Consider the following 9,845-nt stretch of genomic DNA (forward strand, 5'->3'; position numbering starts at 1 on the left):
TGTGCGAAATACGGCTTGAATAAAAGTGTTCTCAGCAAATGGAGATCCAATGAGGAGATAATAAAGAATGCCGTCAAAACGAGCCATTCAAAAACATTGAAAAAAGTTTCAGAAACAAATGAACGTGACGCCAAATTATTCATGTGGCTTTCTGATTGTCGTTGCAAAGGCATTGCAGTTTCTGGACCAATGCTATGCCGACAAGCTCTCGTGATAAACTCTCGAATCGGCGGACCAGAAAATTTCAAAGCAAGCCACGGGTGGCTAGAAAAATGGAAGAGACGAACCCACATTAAAAATTTAAAAATCACCGGTAAGTATTATCACAGGTCACAGGTGATTGGAAATATACGGGAGGAAAAAGATCGGAGCACCTAACAAAATATGTATAGTTTTGTGTTAGTAAAAACACTCTTTTACCTTATTTCCTCCTTTTTCCTCGTAATTAAGGAATATCTTTGTGTTTTACTCGAAATGTATTGCGAAAAATTGCGACTCTTGCATTTAGATTAGAAACCTGGCCTTTGTGAGGTTTATATGTTTCATTCTATGATTGTTTTTCGGGTTATTCAAAATAGAATTTTCATTATTCTACTTTTTACTTAATTTAGCTTTTTACTTGATTCTGAACTTTCTTTTACTCTCTTTGTTACTCTCTGTTTTTATGTTCCATGAAATCTTGTCAACGTCCACATATATCTGTCAAATAAATACAAAAAGATTCAAATAAACTTTTAAATTTTGTGTTACATTCACAAACGCACACACGCATACTCACGTACGCATCCACACATCAATTGACACCACAGCGTTCACTCGATTTCGCCAACATATTCCCTTTCGGGCTGGTTCCTTAACCAGAGGTTTCGCGCACAAAAATCTCGAGCTCGGAGTTCAAGTCGGAGTGGGGGAAGCGCTCGAGTGAGGAACTGGGGAAAGTTTCTTATTGCCGGGTTTCTTATTTGGAGGTCGGACTGTATCGTGATGCGGTTTTCTGCATTGTGTTCAGGAAGGTCCCAGGAAAAAAACCTATATCGTCTGGTGGGGCCATTTTTCGAAAAATGCATTCTGAGCCAATAAATGCATTTTGCAATTGCATAATTATTGCAATATTATGAGAACGACTGGGAACTCGGAAAAATCGCTCGGAAATCGTTAATCGGGGGTTTTTGGGGATGCTGAATTCAATTCTGGCGTTAGAATTATCCGGGGGCGTTCGGTGGTGGCTCTGCGGGGGCGCCCGGGGGGTGATTGAGGGGAAAATTGCAGCGTCCATGAAAACAGACAAAAATCGTTACTCGGGGGTTTTTGGGGATGCAAAATTCAACTCTGGCATCAGAATTATCCAGGGGTATAAATTATAAAAATTTTAATTTAATATTGAATCATCAAATCAAAGGCCCTCATTTTTTGCTTTTTACCCTAGAACCTCGATCCGTGGCACTTTGGCGATTTTTTGGCGATATTATCACACATATTGGAAGACTCTGTAATTTTTGCAGCAAAAAAAGGGTCCTTTTTGAATAAAAAAAAATAATTTCTTCCTTTTTTGGTAAAAAATCAGCGTTACCGGTGTTACGGGGTAGATTGCGTAGGCTCCGATGAGCGGTAATCGGAGCTTACTCCACGCCCAGCCAAGGTGTTATTTGGCTATTGTAGGGTCCGTTCACGTCGACTATGCACTCGCGTGCTACTACTCCCAATGCAGGAAGGGAATGGAATAGAAAGGGATCGGTATTAAGGGAAGGTAAACGATTTAAAGTATATGATTGTTTATTAGTGGTCAATGCAACGGAGTCGGTCAAGGGAAAAAGGGTATGGTCTTGGTTTAGAGGGATAGGTGTCTTGCTTGAGTGCTGGGATGGATCTGACTGGTTTTGCCGGATGTAGCAGGCAAGCTAGCCGCGAGTTACAGGAGAACCTGCTGACTCGCGAACGATAAGGGTAGACTACAGAGCGTAAGGTAACTAAGAGCGTGGGAAAGGAATATGAAGTCTGGAGGACGTAACACGCCCCCCCTTGGGGAAGAACATTCGGTGAGGGTACGAAATAGAATGTTCGGAAGGAAGCGGAAGGCCATGAAACGTAGTGACTCACTTACAGAATATTACAAAGAAAGGTCTTAAAATCTAGCGCCTAGATGTTAGTGCGCGTTTAAGTGGGTTAGTGTACATTTGAATAAAAAAAAATTTTTATAAATGACATCTTATCGTACTGAATCACTTACAGAATATTACAAAGAAGGGTCTTAAAATATAGCGCCTAGATGTTAGTGCGCGTTTAAGTGGGTTAGTATACATTTGAATAAAAAAAAAAAAATTTATAAATGACATCTTATCGTACTGAATCACTTACAGAATATTACAAAGAGGAGTCTTAAAATATAGCGCCTAGATGTTAGTGCGCGTTTAAGTGGGTTAGTATACATTTGAATAAAAAAAATTTATAAATGACATCTTATAAATGTGGTGGTATATATGATAGATATTGTGTATGTTTTAAACGAAACTTATGCAACGTGCTGATGATTATATTATGGCTGCAGATTATTATGGGCAGAATAAGGCAATGAAAGAATATAATTGCTAATAGCGGAGGGCTTAGCGCCAAACTTCGAGTGGTTCGGAGCTATCGTTAAGGCTTCGCTCGGGGAGCAATTTCCGCGGCTTAGGTATGCCTAGTTCCGTCATTTCAATTTCCGATTGGGTCCGGAGCAGCGACGAAGAGCGAGTAGGCAGGTCATCGGGAAATGGTATTATTTCTAGGTGCGGGTGGTGGATGGCATGGCGCGTAGGAATTTGGGGTTTTGTACAACGCGGGTGAGGGATATGTTTAAGGCTGGAAATAATTTGTTCTGGTGATAGAATTTTAGGCTGGACGATACCTTTTTGGGCTAAGGGGATAGCGTCTACTAAACTGGACAGGTCAAGTTCGTATTCGTTCAAGCGTCGGTCCAGGTCAATTAGTCGGTTAAGTGTGCCAATTTCAATTTATTGAAATGGACGATTTTAGTTTTTCGGGGGGTAATCCAAATTTCAGCGTTAATATTTTCAATTATACGTTTAATCGTATACACTCCTTTATAGTGGTCGTCGAATTTGGATCGGGTTTCGTTCAGTAGATAGACCTTTTGACTTGCTTCGAAATTTTGGCTGTTGACGTTACGGTCGTAATACGTCTTGGAACGATGCTTTGCTTGTTGTAGGTTGGACGCGGCGTGTTTTCGTATGCTGGATAGATTAGCGATTAAGTCTAGAAGGAAGGAATCGTAGGAACGAGTATACGCGCTGGCAGGGTTCGCGTCTGTTGGGAGTCTGGCTTGAGAGCCAAAAATTAGTTGGTGGGGGGTTAAGTTAGTACCTTCGTGCTTCGCGGTGTTATAACAAAAAATTGCAAAGCGGATGTAATCGTCCCAGTCTTTACCAGCATCCGTGTAGTGTTTGATGTGCTCAGTGAGAACAAGGTGACTGCGTTCTAGCGATCCGTTAGACTGTGGGCGGTAAGCTGTGGTTCGTATTTGCTTAATTTTGAAAAGTTTACAAAGATGTTTGATGACTGTGCTCATAAAATTCTGTCCTTGGTCTGTGAGTATTGCTCGAGGAGCACCGTAACGTGTAATGTATTCTTTTGCGAATGCTGCGCCTATAGTTTTGGCGGTGGCATCAGGTAAAGGGATGGCGTCCAGGAATTTTGTCAAATTGCATTGTATCGTCAAAAGATATTTGTTGTTCGATTTAGTAAGGGGTAGAGGTCCAACAATATCTAATGCCACTTTGTCGAATGCATCGGCAGGCGTGTCCGTTATCATCATTGGCAATTTGGTTTTTACTCTGACCAATTTTTTTCTTTGGCAACTCTCGCAAGTTCTTATGGAATCTTCGATTTGTTCTTTCATACGGGGCCAAAAATACTTTTGTCTAATGCGGTTATATATTTTAGTGACACCTTGATGACCGCCGATCAACGATTCGTGGCATTCTCTGATTATTTCTTTTCGTAAACATTCGTCTGGGATGACAGTCGTGTTTCGACAAAGGATGATTTGAATTTCTAAGTCTGCGAAAATATAGGATAGAAGTTTTCGGATAACGCGAGGATCGAGAGCGTCTAAACTGTCATCGGTTATCGGGAGGGCAAGAGACTTTAGGTTTGAATCGGCTGAAGCCGTTTTCAGTTTGGACAATAGCTTGAAGATATCGTATAGATTGCTTTTATCTGAGCCTTTTGTTTTCAATACTAGGGTGAAAATACGTCGACTATTGTGCTTAGATTCAATGATATCAAATTTTCGCGGACGAGGCCTCATTACTATTTTTGGGTCAACCATATTCTCGCCGGCAAGTTGGGCTGGTATACCTTTGATCCAAGCGCAGTCTGTCGATATGAAGTGCGCATAGTTGGTTTTGAGCATCAAAAGTCCATCATTGGTATCTTTGACATTGTCCGATACTGGTATGTCGTCCAAGTTGTCAATAAAATATGCGAAACCGTGAGGGTCATTAATTTGATCATCGTTAGTGTTGAGAGCACTGTCATGGTTATGGTCAGTAATTTCCATATGGGAGTCGAATTGTTGAGTGCACTTATAGTATTCAGCGTCCGTGAGCAAGTCGGAACTGTCGTCGTTATCAGAGGTGGGCGGGAGGGGCGAGGGGGGAGGGGAACAGGAGTGTAAGGAAGGGTTCGTCGGCCTGGAAGTAGCGGGGGGGTATCTCCTAGCGAGACGCGGAGGCCCGACAGGGGAGGGCATGATGACGTCAGTGGGTGGGGGTGGAGGTGGAATCGGACGAGGTGCTGCAGGTTTAGTCGGACGTTCCGATTCCTTTCGCAGATGGCGGCGGGGGGGTAATCCAGATGTGGAAGGGACAGGGTCAGGGAGGTTAGTATAAACGGGTGGGGGTGTAATGCAGGGGCGCGCGGTGGCAGGAAGCGGAGAGTCGAGGCGGCAAACGGTGATTCTTATTTTCGAATTTTTAAAAACGTAATGGATCATTCTGCGTACCGCGCTCCATTCTAATTTGTCGAGTCCGCAACCTATCAATGGTATCGAGACGGATGTTACGCCATCTTCTTGCAAGGTTTTCCTAAAGTTAACCATGGTGTCAAAAAAAACGTGGGGCAAAGGTTTGTCGCTGTATTTGGACTTTGTAACTAGGTTATAGATTTTCCGGTTTCCATGTACCACAGAAATAACGTCAGTCACAGTCGGGTCGAATTCTCGAAGTTGTTCGCGGTTTATGAATTTACGTTCTGTCAGTTCTGAAGCGATTCCTTTTGACATTTGGCAGTCAGCCGATATGCAATGAGCCAAGTTATCCTTTTGCTGTAATAGGTCAGCTTTTATTTCTTTGATACGTCTATTACGCATGAGAGGAAAAGTTTCGCTTTCTATGAGGAAATCGCTATAAGAAGGGCCCGGTAAATCGGTGGTTGGACAAAGGTCATCGGTTCCTGATTCAGTTTCTGGGGTCTGTAAGTCATCCGAGCTAAGGGAAGAATCTGAAAAATAGCTCAGGTATGGTCTTTTATGAGGCCCAGGATTTGTTGAAGAATTTGTTTCGCGATGGCGTTTAGGTTGGTGATGTACTGGGATCGGTGCCGGGGTAACGAGGGGGGGTTTGAGCAACGGAGTTTCTTTATCGCTGAACTCATCGTCGGAGAGATCAGAGGAATCAGAGGTATCAGAGGAGTATATCATCTTACAGGGTTGTGAGATTTTAGGGTGTTTCAGTGGAGCTGGGTTGGTGGACTCGTCTGTGGTTTGTCGAGGGCGTCTGGGGTACTGATGAGTCTTTTTAGTGCGTTTTTTTGGTTTATCGCTAGAGGCTTCAGTCGTTGGACGGGGGCGTTTTGCATCTATGGGAAGAATTTGAGCGGTGTCGGGCGGTGCGTTCCTGGACAGAGCATCAGCGTTGGTATTAGATTTTCCGGACTTGTATTTCGTATCGAAGTCGTACTCTGCTAGTTCTAAGCTCCATCGTAATAAACGGGAATTAGGCTTCTTGACGCTTTTTACCCATTTGAGTGGCTCGTGGTCTGTTATTAAGGTGAACTTCTGACCATAGATGTAGGGGCGGAAGTGATTCATACTCCAGTAGGCGGCTAAGAATTCTTTATCAGGTACCGAGTAGTTTAATTCAGCGGGCTTGAGGGCTCGGGATGCGTATGCTACCGGTAGGTCGGCACCGTCTTTATCTTGACTGAGAACTGCACCTATCGCGAATTTTGACGCGTCTGTAGTGAGCGTGAATGGTTTGTTGAAGTCCGGGTGTTGTAGAATTGGTTCTTTGCATAAACAATCGCGTAAGGTTTCAAAGGCAGACTGGTGTTCGGACGTCCAGATGAAAGGGGTATCCTTCTTCGTTAAATTGTTAAGGCATTTAGCAATTTTTCCAAAATTTGGAACAAATCTTCGGTAATAACCTAAAAGGCCAAGGAACTGTCTAACATTTTTGGGACTTTTGGGGACAGGATACTCTTTTACAGCTATTAATTTACCAGGGTCAGGTTTTACTCCTGACTCAGTTATAAGGTGTCCGAGGTAAACGACTTCCTTGCGCAAGAATTCGCACTTGTCTGGCTGTAGAGTTAAACCAGCAGCGGTTAGTCGCTTCATTAATTTCCGAAATTTAATTTCATGTTCTTGCAAGTTTCGAGCGTAAATAACTATGTCATCTAAATATACGAACATCTCGTTGCCTTGTAGGCCTAGAAGGACTTGGTCCATGAGCCTTTCAAACGTGGCGGGGGCGTTCTTTAGTCCGAAGGGCATACGAGAAAATTCATAATGGCCTCTAGGTGTCGAAAATGCAGTTTTCGTGCTGTGATCCGGATGCATGGGAATTTGGTGGAACCCGGAAGCAAGGTCGAATGTGGAAAAGTATTTAGCTGAGCCAAGCTGGTCAAGGATTTCCGTGATATCGGGCATGGGGTATGCGTCGCCGACTGTTTTTTCGTTAAGTTTTCTGTAGTCGATTACCATACGCCATCGTTTATTGCCGTCACTATCCGGTTTTTTTGGAACGATCCACACCGGGGAATTATACGGAGATGAGGAATGTTTAATAAGATTTTGTTTGAGTAGTTTATCAACTTGGGATTCGATTTCGTCTTTGTGAATTTTGGGAAAACGGTATTGTTTGGTATGAATAGGCGTATTGTCCATCGTGGGGATAGTGTGATGAGATAAATTGGTGTGGCCTAATTTATCACCTGGGAGGTAAAAGAGATGGTTAAATTCTGTTACGAGGTTAAATATAGATTGTTTTTCGGTCTCATTCAAATGATCAAGATGTAAGCTGTTCTTTAGGACGTCCAATCTTTCTGACCTACTGTCAGTCAAGAGCACTGTTGCGGCACCGGGACAGGGTGTACTGTCGTCAGGGATAGGAGGATCGGATTGCAGTTGCGCGAGGTCAGTGGACTGGATGGGGCAGGAGGGGGGATTATTAGTCGGTCGCGATGTACGCTTGGCGGCAGAAACAATTAATGAGTTGCTGAGGAGAGGGCCTGGGTGCGAAACGAGGGTTTTGGCGCGGGCATCGCTGTGGTGGTTACTCGATGCAGTGGGCGTAGCGTTGGGCATGACTGTACTCAGTGGCTCGTCGAACTCGTCTAGGGTTACTGTTGGGGGTCTTATCTCTACGGCAGATTCGTTACAATTGAACGCGTACGAGTAAGTGATGCCGTTCTGGTTTTCAACTAACGCTTCACCACATAGAACATTGTTGCCTAAATCGATGCGTTTAAGGTAACCTACTTTAGTGTCTGGGTTCGCAACTATTAGTGGGATGGCTTTCACGGTACGGGCCTGTATTGTAATTACGCGCGTTTTTTCGGGCGCGGACGAGGGTTCATCGAATTTACTAAAGTGGATTGGCAATGAGGATCCAAGCATCACCGAGTTTGAGTTGAAAGAAATAGTTGCTTTCTCTTTTCGTAAGAAGGGCTGGCCTAAGATGCCGTCGTGCGGAATCGGAAACGAGTCAGGGACCAAGTGAAAGGTATGGGATTTATTATTAAAACGTATTTCCGTTTTTGCGATAGTTTGCGTCTTTTTGTCTGTTATACCAGTCAGCGTCAAACGTTCGTCGGTTGTTCGTCGTACGAGGGGCCTAACGGAACTTTCTTTGACCAAGTTGACGTCTGCACCGGTGTCAATAATAAATGTAGATATTTTTATTAGCTCGGGGGTGTCGATCGAAATTAGTGGAGGGTCAGCTGAAGCTGTTATGAGGATATGACTTGAAGATCGGAACGCTAGTTGTTTGCATTGCTCGCGGGCGCGTTCTCCCCGCGGGCGATGTTCCCGTTTAAATGTTTATTTGAGCCTGCATTGCCTTGGTTATTACGCGGAAAGGATCTACATCGGTCTACTGTGTGGCCTCTGCGATTACAATTGTCGCAGTGCAGTTCTTGGTTTACGTTGCATTCATTGTGGAAGTGGCCCATTCTGCGACATTTGGTACAATATCTTTTACTTTGCAAACGGTGACATTCCGTGATGGAGTGACCCTGGTGGTTACAAAATTGACAAGTGCTGGGCAGAGCATTAACGTGGTCAGCAGAACTGTTGTTCGGATGGAGCGCTTGGGCGTAGGTTCCGGGTTCGGTACGAGGCGCTGGTTGATAAACGTAACTACGTGTGGGCAATGACATCAGGGGGGGGGATAGAGGAGGCCGCGGTGGGCACCTGAGACGGAGGAGCAGTATGGGGGGGTAACGGCAGACACATGGGTGTAGAGGGGGTAAAATAATGTGCAGAGAATTGCATCTGACGGTTAATTAGCTCGGCTTCTTCACCTTCGGCGATGCTGACGGCAGTTTCGAAGGTTGGTAATGGTCTGATAGTAGCGATTCTCCACTCCAATTCTGGCCGAAGCCCTCTAATAAACGATCTAGAGGTATCCTTCTTTAGATCGTTCAGTAGAAGCGTTGCTAAGTCTGGTGGGTGTTTGGCTATGATCGCTGTGCTTATTTCTTTTGATATTGCTCTTATTCTGCACGAGTAATCTATGATGCGCTCATATGGTTGTTGTGTAATTCTATCTAATTGAGCGGATAACTGGCGTATGGGGATATCCGGGCGGTATGCTCGGCTAAGGGCAGTTATGAGGTCCTCGACGTCATTACAGTTAATGCCTATTAAATATTGAGATGCGGGGCCTGTAACCTTTGATTGCGCAAATTTGGCGAAAGTCATTTTATCCGAAGCTTTTATAAGAGTCTCTACGTGACACAATTGTTCTACAAATGAGTCAAAGGGCATGTTGTGGCCGTCGAAAGGGGGGATTGTCGGCAAGACATCTTTTACTGACCAAAAATTTGAACCGGTTTCGTTAGTTGGTGCCATGTTGATTTAAGCAGGGTATTGCAAGTACAGGAATAAAAATATCAACTTAATACTAAGACTTAGAATAGACTTACAGGGCGAAGGTAAACGCAAAAACAGAGTACAGCATGGTTCTAGGCAGCTGGACGCAGGTGAAACTTGAAGAGGCGATACACGTCATGCGTCGGCACGAGGAGGGTATAGATGAGGTACTCCGTGGCGTGTTGATAAATAAGTGTGGTAATCCAGGTCTTAGGGCGCGTCACGTGCGGAGCGGTCTCGCACGCGACGACTTCACCCTCTTTGTTATTACCGAGGTTTATATTTAATTTTGGTGGATTCGGACGCGAACGTCCTCTACAGGGCGTTCCGTGGGAAATGGTTGGAGGATTTCAATTATGTGGTACCAATTTTGAATGGAAGCGAGTAGAAATATTTAATGAAAAACTAAAAGGCAGCAGGGTTATCGACAAGGAAGCTTACAGTATTTTCCTATACTACTCACGTTTTCTCT

Source organism: Neodiprion pinetum, chromosome 1 (genome assembly GCF_021155775.2).
Source record: "Neodiprion pinetum isolate iyNeoPine1 chromosome 1, iyNeoPine1.2, whole genome shotgun sequence".
NCBI classification, from domain to species: Eukaryota; Metazoa; Arthropoda; class Insecta; order Hymenoptera; family Diprionidae; genus Neodiprion; species Neodiprion pinetum.